The sequence below is a fragment of the Equus asinus genome, chromosome 26, assembly GCF_041296235.1.
Source record: "Equus asinus isolate D_3611 breed Donkey chromosome 26, EquAss-T2T_v2, whole genome shotgun sequence".
NCBI classification, from domain to species: domain Eukaryota; kingdom Metazoa; phylum Chordata; class Mammalia; order Perissodactyla; family Equidae; genus Equus; species Equus asinus.
The window spans coordinates 27367866-27392631 of record NC_091815.1 but is presented as its reverse complement, the minus strand read 5'-3'; the positions used below and the strand labels follow the sequence as shown (position 1 = coordinate 27392631).

Below are 24766 nucleotides of genomic sequence, written 5' to 3'. Positions count from 1 at the left end.
TCCAAACAACACATTTGGTTGTTTTGTCTCCTCAGTCTGTTTAATTGGGCCAGTAGCTCAGAATTCCTTTTACCTTCATGACCTTAATATTTTTGAGGAGTATTGGCCAGTTATTTTGTAGTAAGACCCTCAGTTTTGACTTAGCTAATATTTCCTCATGATTAAACGTATGTTACACACTTTTGGCAAGAATACCACAGAAGGGATGCTGTGTCTTCTCAGTTCATCATATCAGGCTCATGATATTGACATATCCCCTTACTGGTGACGTTAACTTTGAACGATTGGCTAAAGTTTCTCCACTGTAAAATTATTATTTTACCTGGAAGCTTTTTAAAATACCAATACCTGGGGCACATCTTAGATCCATCAAATCAGACTCTCTGGGTATGAGGCACAGGCATTGGTAGATTTGAATACACTGCAGATGATTCTAACCACCATATAGGGCTGGAAACTACTAGCTTATCAAATGAACATAAGTATCCTGGAAATTAGCAAGGAAGACATTTCATGGCCCTCGCTCTTTAAAAGAACAGCCAGGAGCCAACCTTGAAGGCCTGGCAGTTAAAGTTCGGCATGCTCCACTTCAGCGGCCTGGGTTCGCTTCCCAGGCATGGGACCACATCTCTTATCTGTCAGTAGACATGCTGTGGTGGCAGCTCATATAGAACTAAAAACTATGCACACAGCTATGTACGGGTGTTTTGCAAGGGGAAGAAAAAGGAGGAATATTGGTGAAGATGTTAGGGTAGGGCGAATATTACACCGAAAAAAACCCCAGCAAGTTCCAGACAAAGATAATTATATCTGGACTTTGGCATAGACCCATGACAGGGGAAAGAAAAGGCCCACAATCTCCTGATGGAGAAAGTGATGAGTGAGTAGACTGCAGTCCAATAAAAAAGAAGGCCCAACACTCAGTGCAACGTTCAGCCCTCCTGGTCTATTTTCTCCCCAGACCTCAGAGAAACCTTTGCTCCAGTAAAAGCACAATCATATAATTTTACTTCGTAAGGCTGACCTGAGCTACTAATTGCTACTAAGTGGGGAATTATGGATCATGCGATATAAACATGCCACCACACAGGCGAAGATGAACATTTTCAGGTACGGTTGAATGAACGAATCATAGAAGCTAGGTCAGACGTTTGATCCGCCTTAAACAACCTTGCCCTCCCCACTTGCACTTTTGCTCTTAATCTCTTCTGAAGTAACAGTAAGTTGTAAATTTCAAGAAACAGCAAAGTGTACACATCTCTTGTCACCAGGCTGTTGAAGCGAATAGTGTGCTCAACGTCCCTAGTGTTATTATCTTGGAGTTTCCATAGAGATCTCATCAACACGTCCCTTGGAAGCGCTATCTGATAACATGCAAAGGGAAACACAAATTTAACCAAAATCCAGAGGCAGGAAAGACCCTGATGAGAACTAGCCCTCAAGTATCCACAAACTACCAGGATCTGGTGCTGCTGGTGCAGGAGGAGCTGCTGCTAGTTGATAAGCGACAAAAGAGAAGGCAGCTCCAAGACCCAGGGAGTACTAACAAAGAATTAACCCAATTATCCCTCAGTTATTACACAGTCAATTATCCCTCAAGCCTCTCTATGGGGTCTCACTGACAGGGCTGGCACATAATTAAATACTAACACATGGGTGAAATAATTTATAGAAAAGTGAGATCAAATAGGGCAGGAATGGCTGGGAAAGGTTTCAGGAAAGAGGCGGGATTCAGGTTAGGCCTTTGAATGGTTAAGTCTTAGGGAAACAGAGACAAGGAGAAACACAAGCACAGGGAACCAGGTATCAGACACCACTATAGATGCTAGTTTTGAAGGAGATTTCAGGAATGAGAGTGGGTTTGCATCTGTTCATTTTACTTATTCTTATCAAGCACCATATGAGGCTATTTCAGAAGAGGGTGCAGATCCTCAGAAAGTGAAGTAACTTGCCAAGGTCAGTGGTGGATTTGGGATTAGAAAGTAGCTATGCGTAACTCCAAAGCCCACGCCAATACCACTACCACTGAGAGAGGACTGAACACAGCATGTTTAGGGAACAGGAAGGGGCAGGGATGCTACAGCAGAAACACAGGGTTAAGACACAGTGCAGTCAGGTAAGCTTGCTAACATGGGACCTTGTGTTGTACAGCCATGAAAATTAGACAGAGACATTTGAACTTGGTCTTGTGATTACAGAAGAGCCGCTGGAGGTTTTGAGTCAGGGAGTAACCAAAGTGATGCCTTTGAGGAAAGATCAAAGAGGATGGGGGTGAAAATGGGTATCCTGGGTTGCTAAGCTACAGAGATGCCATTAACAACTGTAAAGAGGGGCACACAATATAGTGGAGTGAGAATTGGACTCAGAATCAGAAGCTGGAGTATAAATGCAAAAAGTTATGCAATAGAGTCATGGCTACGTCATGCAAGTTACATTCTCTCTCTGGAATTCAGTTTATCTCCATCCATAAATCAGATAAAGTGAGAATTAATCTCTACATGAGCTCTAAAGCTTCACTACTCAAAGTGTGGTCCACCAACCAGCAGTATAGGCATCCTCCATAAGCTTCTGAGAAATGCAGAATCCCAGGTGCCACTAGAAGAATCAGATCTGTATTTAAACAAGATCCTTAGGTGATCTGTAAGTGCATTAAAGTTTGAGACAGCTGTCTATAGGGAGTTCCAATTCTTAAATGCAATGGTTTCAGACTCACCTCAACTTTGTCACATCATGGGAAAAACCAAAAACAAAAGACAAAATGTTTCCCTTTTCACTTCATCTGTGCGCTTTTCCTAATCCTAACCTCTCCTCGCAGACTTGCCCACATCCAGGTAGAGGTCTTAGGAAGCCCAGTGAGGCAGCGTTACCTCCTTGTGGTGGTGATCAGTAAATGCACCTAATCTTAACTGCTCTCACCAGTAGTGGAGGGGAATGGTTGGCAGAGGGGGTGAAGTCCAAGTCACAGATTAGATAAGAGAATCACAGCCACTCAGAATGGCCAGATGTAACTGTCAGACAGAGCTCAGCATCATAATGTCACATTTCAAAGGGCAGTTTTTATAATGCCTAATAAACTGTGGTCTTAGGGTGAAACCTGGACTCCTGGACAAGCTCTGCCCTTGGAACCTTAAAAAAAAACTCACTGTGACAGTTATTTTCAGACATCCAGCCCCTGCTGGAACTCTGCCAGTAAACTTGCAGTTTTACAGGGAAACTAACTTTATTGTCAGTTCTTTCTGCTCCTGAGTCAAAATGGGTCTGATGCGTACTCACCAATCCTAGTCCTACTCTGCGTAGGCACTGAAATAAGTTTAATACCTTCTTACCCAACAGATTTTCAAACACTTGTGAACCACCACCATGCGTCCCTGCCATCTTCCCTCAGCCATTTCCCAAATGACACATTCTGAAGTCCCTGAACCCTCCTGTCACTTTCCTGTAGGCAAGTGAAGTGTGTCAGCCACAGGGGAAACTGAATTCTAGGAGTGCTCTAACCAGAGCAGCAGAGCCACAGGACCACCTGCTTCTCCATCCTGGGCGCACACCTATACGGAGAACATCTGCTCATTTGAGGATACTGCTCTTCCCACTTGTGCTGCTGCTCGGGCCTCCCATACCTGTGTGGGTGTATACTTTTTATTTAGTAACTTTTTAATAAATAGTTATTAGAGCCTGCTATGTTCTATGCACTGGAGACACAAAGATGAATCAGACCTGGTCCTTGTTCTCACTGTGCTCTAGGGTCTGGCAGGGAACCCAATTCAAAGCCACCCCATCACAGTTTAGTGAGAAACACCTTGACAGAGTTAAATACTTTGGCCCATCTCATCAACCCAGTGAAAATCTTCCACTCTTGGTTTTCTCAGCTCAGTTTCCCTCATTTCAAGTTCAAAGTGAAGAAAAAAAAAAGAGAGAGAGTGAGGGAGAAATAATGCAATTGTCCAGATGGTCCCTTTTGCAGTCATTGTTAGATTGGACATTTCCTTCTGGCAATCCAAAGTGTTGGAGGGTCCTACTTCATTCTGCATGTCCTCTCTCTCCTATTAGCACTCGCCACTTGTGCACATGCAGCAGCCAGGCAGCTGCACACTAACAGAAATTCTAGCAAGTCAGGAAACTTGAGTTTTAGTCCGGTGGCTTTGAGGCTAACTGACTGTGTGATGTTGAACAAATCGTGTAACTTCCCTGTGCTGTAATTTCCACTTCTGTAAAATGGAGCAGGTGGATTAGATCTCCATGGGTCTATGTGTACAGGGAGAGCTCCTCAGAGACAGCATCACCCCTTACTCCTCTCAGGAGCCACCACCTGGCAAATATCCAGGCTCACCTGAGGTGCTCAAATGTTCACTGAATGCATGAATGAGTAAACGATGATTATTAGAGAAACTTGACAACACATATTTCTGAATGTCTGCTAAGTACACTGTAGAGTGGGGAAACCAAATTACTGTGGAAGAATAATATTTTCTCCCCACTTTCCCCTTACCTCTTTCCCAGAGAGGGGCCTTTGAAAGTCAGAGAGACTGTGCTGGCACAAATAATGCTCTAGAAGTGGGCTCTAATAATTGTCAATACTAAGAAGAGAAAAGTCTGTTTGTCTTGGGGGTGTTTTATATCAATGGACCTGAGGGACCCAAAGCCCCTCCTATGGTACAGAGGAACTGACACCACACCCCAAGTCCATGGAGGGGAACACCAGACAGAGTGAACTGACAGGAAGCTGGGACCTGGGGAGAGCAGAGGAGTAAACAGACTGGGGCACCTGGAGGAAGGTCTGAGGAGGAGCTCCCTGAGCCTGAGCAGCCTCGGAGGGGACTGACGGCAACTCAATGGGAAAAGTAAAGCAGCCCCATCAGGTTCCATGTGTATGCGTGATCATTTCTCAGTAAAATCTTCTTTCTGCTAAAGGACTGAAATTTCACATGCTTTCTAACACATCAGGCCTAGTTACAGTGTTACAAAAGTGTCATTCCATTCAACAAAAATTTATAGAGTACTCCCAAGTGCAAGGCCATATGTAAGTTCAGAAACTCGAAAATGAGCAAAAACCAGGCCTGCCCTCAGAGATCCCCACAATGAGCTCCATGCTCCTTCTCTGCACTGCCCTTCTCTCTGCCCTCCAACAACCCAAACCTAGCCCACCCTCGAGTCCCAGCCCAAGTTCAACTAACCCAGAGACCCTTGAGCTACTCTGAGTGCACAGTGAACTCCTGCCACTTCTGAAATTTGGTTCCACTTATATCTGCAAATTTTCTGAAGAGTACGTCATCTCCCTAGTTACTCCAGAGCCTCATAAGGACAGAGACCACTGATAGAATTTTCCAGAGAGAAGCCCCATCAGTGGTTTGTATCAGACCAAGCCCAAGCCTTCAACTCGAGGACAATCTCCACTGTCCAGCACAGTGCCTGGCCCCCTGCATGCTTTACAAACGTTGTGGTAGCAAAGTCTACAATCACCTCTCCAACATGTCAACAGGCAGGGACAGCATGAAAATCGAGAGGGTAACAAGCATCAAACAAAAATCAAAAAGAGCGTGACTCATGCCTTGCCTCTTCCCCAATGGTAGGTGAAAAAAAGTCACATCACCTGTTCTCACTTCAGCCTGCCAGCTGTTGGGGAGGACCTCCTTGTTAACCATCCCCTCGGTCCCCACAAGTACTACCCAGCACTCAAGCCTACCTCTCCTCTTTCTTTGAGCTTGTTTCCTAAAGTCTCTGGACTAGGAGCCAGGTTTAGTGAGTGCTGATGTTTTGTAACCTTAATGTTTACTCCAAGTCGTGTTACCTCCTTCTTTTGCCCTGGGCTGTTTCCAAACAAGGTCTGGAGCCAAGGACCCCAGCAGCCTGGGCAAACACCCTAAAGGCTCCTTCCTTCCTGTGGTTCCTGAGTCTGGAGTCCTCTTAGAGCTGAGGCCCCTGGAGATCCTGCACTAATCCAGTTCTCTCTCCTTTAGGCTGGAGCAACTAAGCCACAGCCACTTTCCTGAAGAAGAACAAGGAGGCTTTTGTCTCCTACTGCTATAGCAGCAGTGTTTTGGGCAAGAGAGAATAGCCTCTCTTCCTTGTTCCCCTCTGCTTCCCACCTCATGTGGCCACAGAATTGGAGGAAATTGTCAACAGAGTGAGGACAGGACCACTTCCCAAACAACAACACTAATAGTGCTGATACCGTGCCAAGGATGGGAGTGGGAAGGACAGAGGAGAAACAGACCATGTCACCCTCTCTTCTGCCAACACTTATACTGACTTTCCTGCCAGATATTAACATAGAAGGCATCACTAAATGGTATAAGGAAACTCAGAGGTGCAAAAAGATTTGGGGAAGAAATCATAACACATTGGAGGGTACAGAGGTGGGAAGGAGGAGGGGAGGGAACAAGTATTGCTGCCAGGCTATCAGTCACCTTCTTACGTTCTTAAGAATGCTTCACCTCTGTTGTTTGGCCAATTTCACCTCCCAGATTCCCATAAAGCACAGGGTTCAACCTGTTACCTAACAAGGCCAGTATCACTTTGCCGTCTCACATTTAGGGGCTCACTTTTAGCTACAGGGATTTGAAGTGTTAGCTTATCTCAGTGCTAATTTCCTCATTTACAAAAAGGGGAAGACTGTACTTACATCCAAGAATGTTGTGAGACAAGAAAAAATGAGATAGTGTAAATGAAAAGGCCAGAAACCGTAGCTGGCAAGAAGTAAAATACTGGCTCAACAAAGATTTGCTCCCTTACTTTCCCCCAATACATTTTCCAGAAGAGTAATGAGTTTCCCGCAGGCCAACCTTGATGGTGGCGGTGTAAAGCTATTGAAGGCAATGGTACCTTCATAAAAGATATGGAAGTCCTTGCTTTTATTCCTTATAGTGCACCAGACACGCCACCAACAATTTTTAATGCTATTTATTGATAAAGTAAGAAGTATAAAAATCCTAGTTTTCCATATTTGAAGATTTAGTCATATCAAGCTCAGTTTTAACAGCTCACCATTTGGAAAGCAGACCTTTGGTTAGGGGTGCCAAATGGGCTCCAGTTTTACTACAGCTCAAGTGGCCCAGCCCTTAGCAGAACAACCATGCAGAAGAGAGCTCATCCCCATGTATGTTTCTACTTGACAGAACCATCTCCACAAGAGATACTTTGAGGTGAAACAGCTTTGTTACATACTCAGCATCAACTCGAGGCTTAAAACAGAAGTTCACCATACTCCACTCCTTCCCTGTAGAGAGAGCTCTCTGGAAGCTGCTGGGTCCCACAGCCCTAGGGCCTAGAAAACCCTTCTGGAAGGGAAGGCTTTTCCATCACCATGACAGACACCAGGCTAGAGTCCTCAGCCTGAATTCAAAGCTCTAACCACAATCTGCCTTTCCAGTCCACCCTCACCACTCACTAACCAATATTCTATGTTCCACTTAAACCAGACCGTTGGCTGCTCCCTGAACAGGTCTTATGCTCTCCCACCAGCTCTATTTTGTTCATATACCCAGCTCAAAAATCACCTCCTCCTCACAGCCTCCCTTGATTCCTCCCATGACCAGATGCGAGCTCTTCCTCCTGTGAAAGTGCTTAGTCCTAACTTGACTCTGTCTGCACTTCGCATATTCTGCCTTAGACTGAAGGTGGTGCCGCGCCTCTCCTAACTCCACTCCCTGCCCTTCTACACTGTAGTCTCCTTGGTCTCACAATCTGGTGTATTTTTTCCATATCCCCGATACTATCCAGTACAGGACTCAGAAAACGTGTGCTAAGTGAAAGAATAAATCCTCAGGTTTCTAAGTTCAAAATTTTGAAAATGTAGAGCCCTTGGAAAACTCTACAATCAGGTTTGATAGCACCTCTATTGACATTTGGGGCTGGGGAATTTTTTGTTGTAGGGTGCTGTTCTGTGCATGGTAATATGTTTAGCAGCATCCGCGTGTCTCCCACCCACTGGATGCCAATAGCAGCCTTTGCACATACACCCTCCTGACCCCCAGTTAAGAGGGTGAAAAATACCTCCAGACATTGCCAAACGTCCCCTACAGGAGGAAACCACTCCCCATTGAGAACCACTGCTCTATATCAATAGTTCTCAAACCTGGCTACCCACTTAGACTTACCTAGATGTTTAGACTCAGCCTTGAAGTCAGGGGAACTGAGATCCAAATCCTGGCTCTGCCTCTTACTTTGTAACCCTGGACAAGTTGCTTAACTTTTCAGAGCCTCAGTTTTATCATCTGAATATGAATAAAATACTACTTAGCATACAGAATTGTGTGAAGATTAAATGATCTATAATGTGCACCTAGTAAGGCCTCAATAAATGGACTGAGCAGAATTTCTAAGTAGCTCCTAGAGCACAAGGGCAATGGACTGGGGAAAGCTCCATGTGCCACCAGGTGGTGCGATTACAAACCACATTGGATCTGAGGTGCCAGCCTAATTCCTGCAATACCTGATGAAGTCTGGGTAGAGGAAATGACACTCCTCACCTACCCCCCAAAATAAAATCTGATCTAACTTTATCTCTTAAAATAACTACATACATGCCCAATATGCCTTTCACAGAAGAGAGGGGGAAAATAGATGAGAATATAAGAGAATGTTAGGAAATAAATTACTTATAGTAATAGATTGCTCCTGACTTGTAATATTACTTATTAATTATAAAATTACTTTTGATAATACCTGACATGTGTTAAGTTATCCTACGTTGCAGGCATTATTCTAAGCACTTCATGCATATCACCTCATTCTGTCCTCAAAGAAATTTAACATATTTTTTATTTTTATTTTTCAAACTTAAAAAATGTAAAAGTAATCAGAATCCAATATATCCTTCATTCAGTTTTTTTCAAATAACTGTAGAATATTTTTTAAATATCCTACATAGCCATAATACAGTTATCAAAACCAGGAAATTAGCTTGATGCAAGGCTATTAACTAATGTACAAATATTCAAATTTTGTCAATCATCCCATTAATGTCCTTTTCATGGTCCAGAATCCATCCTGGGATCGGACACTCAATAAAGTTATCACGTCTCCTTGGTCTCCTCCAATCTAGGGTAGTTTCTCAGCCTTCTTGTCTTTCATCACCTTGACACTTTTGTACAGTGCTGGTCAGTTATTTTGTGGAATGTCGCTCAATGTGGGTTTGTCTGATGTTTCCTCAGGATTAAGCTCAGATTATGCATTTTTGGCAAAAATACTGCAGAAGTGATGTGTGCCTTCTCAGTGCATCCCATCAGATGGCCCTTGATAGTGATTACTCTCATTACTGGTGATGTTAACTTTTAACACTTGGTTAAGGGAGTGTCAGCCAGGTTTCTCTACTGTAAAGTTACTACTTTTCCCATTGTAATTAGTAAGGATCTTCTGGAGAGAGACTCTGAGACTATGCAAATAGCCTGTTTCCTCTCATCATACTTTTGCCCATTAATTTTTAAGATCCATTGATGATTCTTGCCTACAAGTATTACTATAGTGTTCGCCAAATGGTGATTTTCTATTTGTATCATTCCTTCTATATTTATTAGTTGGGATTCTACTCTAAGAAAGAGCTGCTCCTTCTCTCCTATTTACTTATTTACTTAATTATTTATTTGCAGAAGTAAAGACTCATGAATATTTGTGCATTATGATGCGGGGTCAGCGAGCCGAGGAGTCAAAAGAAAGATTTCTTGGACTGTCAAGGTCTGGCAGTAGTGCTCTTCTATTTAGCCAATAGTGTGGAATAGCATGGACACAGGACCCATGGGCAGTAAAGAGCTGCTGCAAACGTGGGTTGAGGGTAGGGCCAAATTTAAGGCATAGGTATGTGAGTTATCTCTTTACAAGACAAAGGAAAGAATATGTAAAAAAAACGTTGTTAAAATGGTATCAGTGCAGGTGGGGTCTGGTTACTGGGTGGTCCCATAATTTTTAGATAAGAATCAAACCAGATTAAGTAAATGGCTGAAGCCAGCACCTTAAATATTATTTTTAGCTAAAGACAAAGGAGGATGTTGAGGGTGGAGGAGGAGCCTATCATGGGAGATGACCACACAAGTATAGTAAACCAGATGCAGATTTAGGTCCTTGCCTTTGGCATTGATTAAGAGTTTCTAGAGATAAGGTCATCTCCCCTTCTTCCTGGTACAGAGAGGGAGCCACCTTTACAGATGGAGATCTCCTTTACAATGTAAATGTCTCCTAACAAAGGGTAAGTAAATTCTACTCCTCAGAGCCTCCTTCCCGTCTGCAGTTTTTAAAAGTAACCAGCCCAAAATAATCCTCATCACATTATAATCCAGCAGGAGCCTAGAACCCAACAAAAATCTGCTTTGCTGCAGGAATTTCTTGCTCCACAGGAGCCTGCACCACAGCAATCACCTCCCACCCAAAGTGTGCCCTTTACTCAACAGGAAGCTGCCTTGCAGCACAGGCGTGGGCCAGGCATAGAATCTAGAAGTTAATAGGAACCACACTTGAGAGAGGGATGTGCAGCCCAGCCAGGACCTGGCCCAGGAGAGCCACCTCTAGCTCAGCGAGAAGCTGGATCAACACCTTCAGCCCAGCCTAGACCTAGACCCCAAAATGGACCACCGGTCAAGATTGGATTTATGTCCCAAGAGAGACTAGGACAGTCAGACCCACAAGCCAGCCAACAGCTCCAGCCCAGGGAGCCAGACCCCAGCAGGCATCTTTGATGGAGTGGAGATTTCTATCAGAACTGCACCAACTAATCTCACAGCAGCCGGCTTCAGAGGGGAAGACATGTTTTGAGTAGGTCACAGATCCAGTCTCAAAATTAGACTTGGGGTCTCCGTTAGGCATTGACTTGCCAGCTATGAGGGGTAGGACAGTGGCCCAGGGAATGAAGCTGGCTTTCAAGGGGAAGCCTGGTTATGGAGTGATGTCAGGATATGGTGGGACATCAGCACACAGGAAGAACAGCCTCAGCCAGAATCACAGACACTATGGAGACACGGGTGAGTCTGAGCCTGGGGGACAGGGAGCCTCCCAGGACAGTCATTCATTAAGTTAGGGACCTCCAGTATGTTAGCTCAGGTGATCCCTCCCCAGTCCTGCCAGACAAAGAGCCCCAGCCCCATCGATGGATGAGGAAGCTGACGCCTAGAGAAGAGAAGGCTGTGCCTGAGGCCGGGCACTGAGGGAGCGGCCCAGCCAGGACCGAAGCCAGGGTGGGACTTCTTCCCCTGCACCAGGCTGCCCCCCACGGAGGATTGGGGGGCAATCACACAGAAGTGGGCAAGGGCTCTGGGCTGGGGGCCAGGAAACCAGGGAAGCTGCCCTCCTGCCAGTATTCACCCACCCGTCCCCAAACCACCCAGCACAGCCCTGTGCGGACACCGCCACAGGCACTGGCGACACAGGCTGACGCGGACCCTTACCCTCGGGGGTTCCGTCCTGACTTAGGATCCTGAGCTCCCAGGAAGACACCGCTCCCCGGCCAGGCTGCCCCCCAGGGGAGTCGCAGGCCAGCCAGGCCTCATGGCCTTGGGGCTGTTCTCAGGAAGGGAGCCTGCGAGAGGGGCTGTGGGGTCCGCCAAAGTCCGGGCAAGGTCGGGGCTGGATGGAGGGGGCAGCGGAGGGGGGGACGGGCCAGGACTCGGCGGCCGCCAGCTCTCCCTCCCCTCCTCCGAAGCGGGCAGGGGCCCGCCGGTGCAGGCTCAGCTCCTGCTCAGGCCCCGACCCTCCTTCCCTGGGCTCAGAAGCCCGCCACGCAGAAGGCAGGCGCGCAAGTTCCATCCGCGGACAGAGGGGTCCCTCGTTGAAGCGGCCTGAGGGCAAACAGGGCAGCCCAGTCGGGCGAGTCCGCAGGCCGCCATGCTGCTCTCGCGGAGGCCTGTCCTCCCGGAAGGGCTGCGTCTCCCAGGGCGGAGGAGAAGTCAGAACGGGAGTCTCTCAGGGCTGCTCGCCGGCTTTGCGAGGGCGGGGAGGAGGGTCAGGAGGGAAAGAGGGTCCCAGTTTGGCTTTTTCCGGCGGTGACGATGAAGAGCTATTTCTCTAGGCCTCCAGAACCCAGCGTCTAGGGACGCCCTCTCCACAGCGCCGCCACAGACCAAACCACCTCTGCCGGCGCCCAAGACGCAGTTGACTGTGTGCGCATGCGCGGACCACGAACATCATCTCTGTCCGCCTTTCCCAGGCACGTGCCTTTCCCTCCTCCAGGCCTCCTCAGCTGACCAGGTTGAGGCTCCGGGCTAGTGCGCAGGCGCCGATCATTCTTTCCCCACCCTTTCATCTCCTGGAGAGGGGAGAGCGAGAGCGCAAAGAACCCAGGGAAACTCTTATAGGAAAACTAAGAGATAACGTGCGGGAGAAGGCGGGGCTTCCTCCTCCGAAGGCTCGCAGGCAGAGCGCCACGCCTCCAGTGTTGGCGCCCCGCCTCGCCCTTTTCCTTTGGAATATCTTTGCTCTCTGGATCCTTCTGGCAGTTCGGGTGGCTTTGTAAAGAATCTCTTCCCGGGAAGGTGAGTGGGAATGCGATGCTGAGCGTCAGCACGTGGGAACGTCTAGGCTACCCTTCTGGGGTAACCCCCTCGAGACTTCCCGCTAGTTTGCCTGAAGGACAGTTTTCGCCGCCTCCCGGGCTGTATTTTTTTGGTCTGGGGCCCTTTAATGCATGTGAGGGGGCGTGGCCAGGCCGTAGGACCTAACGGTTGGGGGCGGGGCCCGGCGGTGGAGTGAGGCCCAGATTGCTCAGGGGGCGGGACCCAGAGAGGAGCGAGCCCAGGATTGAGTGATATGGGGGCCTGGCGGTGGAGTGTAGCAGGGATTGGCCCTCGGGGCGGGGCCTGGAGGCTGGAGTTGGCCCCGCGCAGGGACCACGGATAGGTGAGGCAGTTCGTCAGGGAAACCGGACCCGCCTCAGCCGGGAGCAGGTAGGGAACTGAGGAGAACAGGCAGCCCCCCTCCCCAGGACTCCCCACTAGACGCCCTCCCGCCTCTCTCTGCTCACACCCGCCCCTCATCCTGTCTCTCTGAGCACATCCGCTGTGTGGGGTGATGTCCAGGCAGGCCGCCCCAACCTCAACCTGCCTCCTCGTCCCCCACCCCCAGGACAGCGAAGAGCTCAGCAGCCTGGGTCAGACTGAGGAAGTCTGAGGGTCCGCGGAGCCTAGAGCTTCGGCTATGCCCCTAGCAGGCGTCCCGCTCGCGGTCCTTGGAGGTGCACATCCATGGCTGTGGCTTCATGGCCTAGACCTCCAATTCCCATGAGCCCTACCTCAAGAGCTGGTATCCTCTCCATCCACTACTCTCTGGCCCCCGAGGCCCCCTTCCGCCGTCTCTGGAGGAGTGCTTCTATGCATACTGCTGGGCCTTCCAGCACTGCACCCTTCTTGGTGAACGCCAGCCCCTCACTGAAACCCGCTCCGGCTTGCTGCCCCAGCCTGCTTAAGCCCCTACCCCATCAGGCAGGGGGAATGAGCTATCTAGTGGCTAAAGCCTCAGCCTTGCACCCCAGCCTCCCCTTCCATTTCCTACCACCCAGCCCTCTGCCATCTATTTGTCCCCCACCCCCCACCTCAGCGCTTTCTCCCACTGCCCCACTGCTCACCCGACCTTCCATCTCAACCACTTCCTCCTCTGCCTCCTGCTCCCCCACTCCAGCCCTGATGCTCCATCCCCTCCACCTCTCCATCTCCTCTGACCTTGTCTTTCCTCCTCGTGTTTCTCCATCCCTGCTGTCTGCACTGGCCCAGCTCCAGCCCATTCTTCTAGCTCCTCTGACCTCTGACTCCCGACATCTTGGGAGGCACAGAGCAGGGTGGGGCCACACCCCAGGGCACAGGGCCTGTGGCCCTTCAGTGCTGTCAGCCTGAACCCTGGCCTGCCATCTCCTGGCCTCAGATGCCTGGCCTTCTGAAATGGCCCTTAGTCTCTCCTTTCCCACCACCCATCCTCCTTGCTTCTGATTTCCAACCTCCCAAGCTTCCCCAGAGCTTCCCGATCTCCAGGCCTCTCCATGTCCTAAGTCAGCCTGATCCTCCGACCACTGTCCTCCAGATGGGTCCAAATCCTTTCCTCAGTTTGCCCAGTCTCTAAAATTGCAGTTGGCTAGACCTTGGGGTTGGGGCCCCACACCCCACCTCTGAGATCCCAGGGCTCCTGGCCCAGAGTTCCAGTTCCTCCCTGCCAGGTGTGGGCCCCTCCAAACCAGGCCCACTAGGTTAGGGAATATGCCTCACCGGGGACAGTGCAGGAGGGAACCTCTGCTTCACCATGTGCCTATGGGCTGTGGGTGCCATATGGCATCATGGCAACCTACTCTGCTACAATGCTGTGGTCCACCACATCTCCCTCCCAACTTCTGAGACTCATGGACCCCCTGCTGCCCCTCAGCGTGCTCTTCAAATGTGTCAGTGCCTGTGGTGGTAAGGCCCACACCCACAGAGCTGGGGGCCTGGCGGTGCTTGGATGCCTGGGTCCAGCAGGGACAGGGGCTACAGCCCAGTCTCCTGGGTCTGAGGGAGGAGGGGCTGAGGAGAGGAATCTGAGACTCCTTGTTCCTACTGAACTGAGCAGATATTCTTTGGTCCCTGGGGGCACAGATGCTTGATGTTCTGGGCGTTGAGAAGGGCCCCAGAAAGAAAAGAGACCAATTCAGCCCCCCACATACACTCCACAGGTGGGAAGACAGAGGACCACTCTGACTCGAACCAGAAGGCACAGGGCATGATGGGGCTGGTGCGGCGGACACAGCTCCGCTCTTCCGAGACCTGAACCTGGGCACCTCCTCATGGCTCAACTCTTTCCGGGAGCTGGGAAGGCACAGGTCTCACAGGAGCTCAATGCTCATGGCAGGTAAGTGAAGCACTCCCCTCATGTACCCATCCAGACTGACCAGGAGGGACAGCCTGGCACACCAGAAGTCCTGGGGGAGAATAGGAGCTGTGGCTGGGGCACTCAGGGAAGCAGAGATCACCTACCGGGCTCTACCCTATATCTATCCCTGGTTCCTACCACAAAGCCTTGATTTGCCACCCTGTCCACACCTGGAAACCTCAGGACTTCTGGTGCCCCAGGTCATCTCGGAGTCCAAGAAACTATAGGATTTAGCTTTCCAAACAGCCTCTCCCAGAAAGGCAAACTGGGAAATGACTAAGAAGGCCTGCCACATATCTGAATTTTCAGTCCCCAAAGCACCACTCAAATCCCTCGGGCCCTCAGGTGGGAGTCCAGCCCTCCTAGATTATTTCCAGACTTTTAACAGACATGTGGGGGTAATACAGCCCTCCAGGGACTGGCCTAGGAGCCTGCAATGGGGAGATCAGCAGGCTGGACAGACCTCAGGAAATGGACGAGATTCCCAGCCTTGCGGGGGTGGCAGGACCCTCAGGCAGCTGAAAATCACACTCCTCCAGGGATATATTTTTTCCCCCCATTTTTTAACATTTTAGGAATTTTAAAGTGCAACCAACTCATTTTCTATCTCTAGCAAATCAACACTATTTGCTGAGTAATAGGAATTGTATATTCAAAACTGGATGCAGTTCCTATGATTCAGAAAATTATTCCAATTTGATATGTTTTATTTTAAATTAAGTTTTTCATTTTAGGTTATTTAAATGGATGCAAATAAATACGCACTGACACAATTAAAAAAGATTTGAATTTTAGGCATGTGAAACATTGAGCTCTGGGGTTTTCCTTGTAGGATGAGGTGACAAATGAGCCCCTAAAAGCACACACGTCAGTCTACCTCCTTATGGTACCAGGTACTCACTGGTTGCTGGGTGACATGGGCAAATAACAGTATCTGTGAGCCTTGCTTTGCTCCTCTGTGAAATAGGTACACTAAGAGTACCTGCCTCTTAAGGCTGTTGTAAGGACCGCATGCACCTCTTTGGGTCAAGCACCCAGCACAATATCTGGCACAAAGTAGGTGCTCTTGGAAGATGCCAGCACCCCTGGCAGGCTGTGCCCTGTGACTCTAGTCAACAATTCTGTTCAAGTGACCCTGTGGGTCATGGTGCACTTCTGCAGTTCTTCTCATATCACCTTGCATTTTGTCTTCATGGATTTATAAAGACAAGTGAAAAAACTGAAAAAGGTAGGGTCCTGGCCCTAGTGGTAAACAGCAGGGGTCTGAAAAAGTTAATTTATATCCCAACTGGAGCAAGAAGAACAGCTTTGCAGTATGGAAAGATGCGTGGCCAGGTGAGAACCTGCAGCTGAGAGTTCTGACAGTTAACACTTAAGTTCATCACTGTGCAAGGTGGGAGCCACTGCCCACATGTGGCTGCTGAGCGCTTAAAATGGGGCAAGTCCAAGTTGACATGTGCTGAAGTGTAAAACACACACTGGATTTCAAAGACTTAGAATGAAAAGAGGAGTGTAAAATATCTCATTAATAATTTTATATTGGTTACATATTGAAATGACAATATTTTGGATTAAGTAAAATAAAATTCATTTGTTTATTTTTACTTTTTAAGTGTAGTCTATTAGTTTTCTGCAGCTGCCATTACAAAGTCCTACAAACTGGGTGGCTTAGAACAAACAGGAATTTATTGTCTTACAGTCCTGGAGGCTGGATGTCTGAGATAAAGGTCTCATCAGGGACGGTTGTGAGGAAACATCTGTCCCAGGCCTCTCTCCTGGCTTCTGTGGTGTTCCCTGGTTTCTGGCCTCGTGACTCCAATCTTCACATGGCATTCTCCCTGGGTCTCTGTCTCTGTGTCCCAATTTCCCCTTTGTATGAGGACAGCAGTCATACTGGTTAGGGCCTCCTAGTGACATCATCTTAACCAATCACATCTGCAATGACTCTATTTCCAAATAATATCACTTTCTGAGGTACTGGGGTTAGGGCTACAATATAGGAATTTGGGGAGGGAGGGACACAATTCAACCCATAACATAGCTACTAGGAAACTTAAAATTGCACATACAACTTCCTTTATATTTTGAGCGGACAGAGCTGGCCTATGTGATCAGTGAAACAGCGATGCCTGTTGACCTGGACTGGCTGAGGCTGTTGGGAAGTGCATATTCATGCATTCCACGGGCACTTATGAGGATTTATTACCTGATTCAGCACTAGAGGTCGAGCATGGGATACTTAGCCGAAACCTCGCTCCCCCTCCAGGCACTTGCAGTTGACTGAGGGAGGCAGAAAACAGTCAATAACCACACAAATATTTAGTAGCAAAGTGCAGACAAGTGATCCACAATCACTTGTCTGTGACAGACAAGTACAGGTGTGACAGTGTGGAACTCTACCTCCGCCCTGTGCTCCTGGAAACCAGTGATGGTTAGGAACTCGCCTACTCTTCTATGTTTGGGAAACGACTTCACCTATGACAAGGCCAGACACTGACCCCCAAATTCCCATTCTCTGTCTCTTGAGTGAGCTCTGATCTCAGTCACAGAGCAGTGGGAGCCATGAAGAGAGCTAGGCAGAAGAACACATTTGTCTGACTTACGTTTTGAGATGATCACGTTGTATCTCCTACTTCAACTCTCTTTCCACTTCTCAGTCTTTAAGGTCTCAGGGCGAGTCAGCAGCGGTCAGTGTCGGTGAGATTGTAGACGAATGTGTGCTTGGATGTACTGATACCCTGTGTGCCTAAGCCTTGCTACACCCAGGCTTTTTAGCTAACATTTTGTGAGTACTCTCAGTTTTTCATATCTTCCGGACACTGTGCTAAGCCCTTTACACACATTATCTTATTTAATTTTTACAACAACTCTTTAAAGTAGATACTATTAATACATTCATTTTGAAGAGGAGAAGTTAATTTGGCAAAGGGCCCACAAAAGTGAGGGATAGGGCGGAGACTCACAGCTAGATGCATTCTGAGTCTGAGTCTATAAAACCTACAATTCTTCAAGTTATTTATTTACATTATGTCTGTTTTTCTTGACTAGACCCTAAATTCTTAGAGGACAGGAGCTGAGTATTATTTGGATTTGAATCCCAAGCATGAGGTAGACGGTTATGGTACATGAACTTCAGCCTAGTGGATATTTAGTACTCGAACCCTCCAAGAGAAATGAGAAGAGTTCTGGTTGTGGGAGGAGCATGAGCTGAGGCCTAGAGTTGGAAGTGGGGATGGCACATGGGACTGGGGAGGTGGGCAGAGCAGAGACTTGCCTGAGTGGAGCAGTGGATGCTTGTTGGCGCTGATGGAAGACAGGCTTGAATGCATTGTAGGTACCTGGGGTAGTGGTCTGCATACCTAGAAGAGGACTTGTGAGTTTTATGCTGTAGCCATCGGGGACAGGGACATTGATGGCAGCAGAGGTGAGGAGTTAAGAAGGGAAACTAGGGGATGGCAGTCTGATTCCACTGTTAGAAAGCTTCATCTTAAGAGAAGAAAAGGGAAAGCGATCTTAGCACCTGTTTACTACCAAGTGTCAGTAAACTGGGTCCTGTTCTGCACAGGGCCATTCTCAGTTGTCAAGCCCTGAGGGGCATGTTAGGATGCCAGGGTCAAGGAGCTTTTGTAGCTTGTCTGATTTCATGGAGGTTGAAAGCATCGATGACAGAATTGGAGTACATATCTTCCTGACTACAAAGGGCATGTTCTTTTCAATGCAACACGCTCCCTTTGTTGGTGCTGTTAAAGTCCAGGCTTCTGGAAACCAAGAGAAATTTTAAATAAGTCTGTTGTATTGGCGTTTAAAAGTGAAACAAAAGACCAGGAAAATAGGTTAGAGACATTAAAAGAAATAAGCCCATCTTTGTGGGCAGGGAAAATAAGGCCTCCATAGAACAAGTGTCCAGAATATTTCAGCTGTCTAATAGGCATCTCAATGGTTTATGTCCAAATGGGGGGTCTTGATTTTTTTTTGTTTCCCCAGTATGTTTTTCCCTAGTGTTCCCCATATCATAAGATGGTACCACTATCCCCCTGTGCTGATAAGCCAAAAGCTTGATAAAGAGTAGATAGGGCCTTGCATTTGTTGGGGAAGTGGGGGCATTCCCACCCTCTTCCTTAAGGTTCTTATGGCTACTCAAATAACTAAAAAGGCAGGTTAGCAGGAGAAAATCAAACAAAGTTTAATAGCATGTGTACATGGGAGAAACTCAGGAAAAACTGAGTAGCCCAGCCATCTAGCCAAGTCTGCCTGTTTAAGTATCTTCAGCTACAGACAAGGAAGATATTTGGGGTAGTGATTTGGGGCTTCAAAGGGGAGGAAGGCAACTCACATGAAAATGGAAAAGCAAATGTTTGGTAAATAGAACTTGGATAAGAGTGGGCTTAGCAAGGATCCTCCCAGTCTACTGATACCCAGAGTTATCTATGGTGAAGGCTTGTCCTGGGGACAGGCCTTTATTTTAAATTTCTTTTAAGCACTTAGGCAGGGGAAGGTGGAATATTCTTCCTGAGTCTTCTGAGTTTTTACTGTCTTCAGCTCGAAATAATCCGCATACCAGAGTGGCGCATCTTGGGGTGGCCTGCCCTGAACCCCATCAGTTCCCTCCTCTGAAACTTCCCTGGAAGTTTCACATATAAAAAGTTGAGCTGGTGACAGTTTGATTCACATAAAAGCAATGCTTTTCACCGATGACTGCACAGGCTCCTCCTTGCTGGGCATTCAGTGTATCCAGGGCATGTCAATTTTGGAGGACCACAGAGGCTAGGCTGCTAATCTCTGACTGGAGTGTTTTCAAAGTTTGCATGGTGGTGTTGAACTCTTGTTCCATCACCATGGAGAGATTTAAGATCACCTTTTCCAACTCATAATCTCCAAGGCTGGAGAATAAGACTCAATGCTGAAAAGAACTTGGAGTTGTGATACACAAGCGGATTCTCCATGATTTCCCGACTGGCATGTTTATGTGGCACAATCGTATGAGCAAAGGAACCCAGGCTTGCAATTTGGCTGGCATTTAGGGTGGAAAAAGGATAAGGGGGTCCCTTGTGAGCTGCATCTTTAGCAGCTCTGTCAGCCCTGTCATTTCCGAAAGATATGACATCAGTCTCTTTAGTATGAGCTGAGCAATGAACAATGGCAATTTTAGAAGGTGGGTGAATAGCTTGTAGTAAGCCTGCTATTAAACATCCATTAGCAATAGGAGTTCCTGCAGAAGTTAAGAATCCACGGGATTTCCAAATTGTGCCAAGAGCATGGCAGACTCCAAAAACATATCTGGAGTCTGTGTAAATAGTGGCATTTTTCCTTTTCCTAACATGCAAGCTCTAGTAAGAGCTATGAGTTTAGCAGCTTAGGCTAATTTTACAGTGGGCAGAGAATAAGCTTCAAGCATTTCATGTCGAGAAACTGTGGCATAACCAGTTATTATGTTTTCCTGGAAATTGCACTTATAGGAGCCATCACAAAAGGGAAGTAAGTCTGGATTGTCTAAAGGGATGTCTGAGAGATCCTCCTGTGGCTTTGAGACCATTTCTATAGTTGTAAGGCAATCGTGTGGAATGGAGCAGGGCTCTTCATCATCAGGGAGAGGCAGTAAAGTAGCTGTATTTAAAGTGTAACAATGATGTTGGTGAAAGGGTTGGTTAAAAGAGCCTGCTCATGGGTAGTCTGTTGCCATGTAGAGATGTATTGGGTCTTATGTACTTGCAAAATAGTAGACACAGCATGGGGAACATAGAAATGAATGGGAGAGCCTAATATTAAATGATGTAGGCTCGGTGAGTCGAGGAGTCAAAAGAAAGATTTCTTGGACTCTCAAGGTCTGGTAGTACTGCTCCTTTATTCAGAGAATAGCATGGAGTAGCGTGGGGACAGGACCCATGGGCAGTAAAGAGCTGCAATGGGTTGAGGGTAGGGCTAAATTTATAAGGCATGGGTATATGAGTTATTTCTTTACAAGACAAAGGAAAGATCATGAAAAAAATCATTAAAATGGTATCAGTGCAGGTGGGGTCTGATTATTGGGTGGCCCTATAACTTTGGATAGGAATGAGGTCGGATCATGTCAGGACATCCTATGCTTGCTAGAGGATGATCGGTGTGTAGGGCAGGATGCCTTGGGCGTCTCTCCCTGGGGCAGCCTTGATCCTCATCATCAAAGTACTGGCTTTGTCAATCAAGGTGGCAGCTTCAGCCACTGCACATAAGCATGGGGGCATACCTGATGCCACAGAGTCTAGTTGGCATGAGAAATATGCTATAGGATGTATTTGAGAGGCAAAAGATTGTCCTAGAATACCTGCAGGAATTCCATTATTTTCATGACAGTATAGATGAAAAGGTTTGCCAAAATTAGGTAAGCCAAGAGCTGGAGGTGTGGACAAAGCTAATTTAAGGCTTCAAAGAAGGTTAATGCCTCTGACGGCCAGGGAATAGGCTCTGGAGTGATATCTGGGAGAAGAGCAGATAGGGGTTTAGCAAGGGCTGCAAAATTAGGAATCCATTGGTGGCAATAACCAGCTGCCCCTAGAAATTTATGTAACTGTTTTTTCATTTTGGGGAGAGGGATGGACAAAATTGACTGAAGGCATTTGGGGGTTAGCTTTTGAATGCCTTGAGATATCTCATGCCCTAAGTAGGTAACAGTTGTTTGCACACACTGAAGTTGAGATGTGGAGGTTTTACGGCCCCATTCAGCTAATGCCTTCAGGAGAACGAGGGAGTCTGTAAGGACTTCCTTCTTAGTTGGGTTGCAGAGTAGAAAGTCATCCACATATTGAACAAGAGTGGAGCCTTGAGTAAAGGCTACAGAATCCAAGTCAGCTTTAAGGACTTGGGAAAATAATTGAGGGGTACTCACAATATCCCTGAGGTATGCAGGTCCATGTTAATTGTCTCCCTTTAAATGTAAATGCCAAAAGAAGTTGTCAGTCAGGGTACAATGGGATTGAAAAGAAAGCTGAGCAGAGGTCAGTGACTGACTGTACACCAGGCGGCAGCAGCAGGAATTGAGGTCAGGATGACAGCTGGATTGGGGACTACAGGATGCTGACAAATTACAAAAGAGTTTATGGCTCTGAGGTCTTGTACAAATCTATAGATTTGGTTCCCTTCTGAGTCGAATTTGCCTTCTTTTTTTACTGGCAAGATTGGAGTGTTACAGGGTGAGGAAGTAAAAACTAGTCCACCCTGTTGCAAAAGGGAGTCTATTATGGGTTCGAGTCCTTGCTCTGCATCTCTGGAGAGCGGGTATTGGGCTACTGATGGAAATGGTTTATTCTTTTTCCAAGCAATGTGCACGGGTTCTGCACTAAGCAATGATCCTACCTCATTTGCATGTGTAGCCCAGAGACTAATTGGGACATTTTTTAAAGACTCATCCTCTTCAGTTTCTAGCAAGGAAAGTAGGAGACTTGACATTTGGTCAGAAGGCAAGGAGATAGAAACAGCTTTTTCATTATAATTTATAGTGGCATTAAATTTACGTACCAAATCTCTGCCAAAGAGGTTTGCTGGTGAACAGTCAGAGACCAGAAAGGCATGATGAGTGGTAAGGGGGCTTAAAGATACTGGAGTGGGCTGAGATATGGGTACTGAAATAGGCTGCCCAGAAACTCCAACAGCTTGAATAGAATCAGAGGTGACAGGTAGAGATAAATCCTTCGAACAGATTTCTCCAGGGGATCATCTGGCATTTCTGATAACTACAGCGGTAATCATGGGCTGGAAGAACGCCCCTTAGCAGCCAGTCAAGATCTCTGAGGGTGGGGTCATGAATGGCCACTAATCTTTTTAATTCCTCTCTAAACTTAATAGGGTCTTCTGACAATGGAGGCAGGAGAGTTTTAGAATTCAATAGATTGACTTCTGTCCAGGGGACATGAATTCTCTGCACTGGAGGTCCAGGATACATCCGCAATGGACACTGCATAGAAACCCCTGAAGCTGGCAGAGCCTGATTACAGAGCCCTGGAAAGTAGGAGGAGTTGTAAGGGACAGCAAAGAGAACCCTTCTGCTTTTCCTGGCCACTTCTACTAAATTCACTTCCTGGCTTTCAGCAATTACACAAGTAACCTGTATGCCTCCCGCTTGGAGGTGAGGCCTGAGTGCCCCCTGTAAGTCTTCTAGAGAGAAGAAGTTAAAACAGGCAGCTGAATGCCCTTTGGAGAAGTTGGAGTTTTGGGATCTAAGGGAACTGGCTGAGGAGCTGGCTGAGGAGCTAAGTCCTGAGGGGGAGGGTTTGAACTAGGGGCCCAGAGATCCAACAGATCTTCTGGGGAATCAGGGCCAGGGACCTGGGGATATAGGGAAGCGTAGGAGGGAGGAGAAGGGGCATTTTCATTGAATTTGCTTTTTAATCTTTGCTCTGTCTAACTTCTGTTCTTTCAATTTATTAAGAGATTCCTTAAGGCTAGCCATTATATTTTTGGGGGTTTTCTTTTCAATTTGATCTTCCCATAAATACCAATAAGACAGCTGCTTGTTATGAGAGCTCTCTACAATATTTTTCAAATATAGAAGTTTTTCCAATTCAAAAGATTCATCATTTGGCCATTGACAAGTAGCATCTCCATTTGTATATTTATTCCAATAGTGACTCAACCCAATAAGCCTTTTTAAGGAAAGACCTGGAGGTAAGTTTCCAGGCTTAGAATAAATCTTTACCATGGATGCAAGAGGCGTCCCTGGAGAGAGTACAGACTATGTAGCCCCCATGATCCAAAAGTTCACTCCCAGAAATAGTCAGAGAAAGGAAAGACTTTCATTGCACAGGTGGTAAGAATGGCGTAGTGCAAACGGTGTCTCGAGTCTCCCACGAGAGAGTGGGATGCCTCCAGTCACAGACCTGCTAATCTGTGACACTGGTTAGGTGCTACTGGAATGGGGTTTTTCCAGCACTATGAAGAAACGAAGGTTGAGATGACAAAGGCCCTTATGGAGTGGGCACTTTATGACAAACTTCCCTGAGAGCTTGGCATAACCAGACAGAGAGAGAAAGAGCTCAGAACCCTAGTCTATTTGACTGGCCACTAAAGTGCGCCTGGGTAAATGTACCTTCCATATGGTGGAGACCAAGGAGGATATTCTCACTGTTCAAGAAGCCAAATTCTGAGGACACAGAACAAGACAGAAGGAAAAACTTCATCTGGTTTTTTTCTTATATGCACAGTGACAGCTTTAGCTAAACCTTGGGTCTCTTGGAGCCAGAAGAATACCTGGGAGGGAGGTGCCATGGGGTTGGGCATTGTGTATGATTGCAGAGTACCTCATCATTGCACAGACCTTTTCTTGAAGTTGTCGGGGGCCCTGTGTCACCTACCCACTTCCGTGACCAGCTTATCCTTCCATGGGAGACTTCTTGAGGTGGCGAGCATCATAATGGCTCTTAACTGCCTGACCCATGCCCACTAAAGTTGGGGCCTTTTTGGCTTCCAAGATGCCCTTAGCAATAGCTTTCATTTCATGTGCATATTAACCCACAGCAAAGTTTGTCTAGTTAGATGCCAGTCTGATGAGAACACAAACTCACCAGCCTGTGGGGCTGGCCCGGACAGCAGGCTTACAGGGTCTATGCCTGCATCCTACCCTATAGTATATCCTTCTTATGACACATGACACAAGAGACAGAGCCAAAAGAAAAACACAGAGTGGCTATCTCTGGGAGGAAATGGATCAATAAAGCCAAGTGTACTCTACCAAATTTATCAGAGTCACACAAGAAACTAATTTCCCAAATACTTTCTCCTGCTAATCTAAATTTAGAAAGAGAAAAAATTCTCACCACTTGCTTCCACCAGACCCCATGGATAGAGATTCCAGGAGGCTGACATGGTAAGGAATCTTTCCTTTTGCCAGCCTTCATCAGGCGACCCAGGATCTCCTCCTCTGCACTGGTCCCAGGGAGGAAACACTTCTTCCAGTCAGAGAAGGCAACTTGCCAGCCAGTGGAGATCC

The 24766-nt window shown here is 47.2% G+C and overlaps 1 long non-coding RNA gene across 14 annotated transcripts in view; it reads left to right on the top strand.

Annotated features, from left to right (window-relative positions):
• Window positions 1-6853: 6853 nt before the first annotated feature.
• The window catches only part of LOC123281330 (uncharacterized), a 222573-nt gene continuing 204660 nt past the window's right edge, over window positions 6854-24766 (top strand). For 13 of the 14 annotated variants that reach the window (XR_011498598.1, XR_011498595.1, XR_011498601.1 and 10 more), the window contains exons 1-2: window positions 12703-12863; window positions 14612-14787. This is a non-coding gene — a long non-coding RNA (uncharacterized lncRNA). Of the gene's footprint in view, window positions 12453-12702; window positions 12864-14611; window positions 14788-24766 lie in introns of those variants that run through there. The other variant, XR_011498599.1, reaches the window with a different exon arrangement.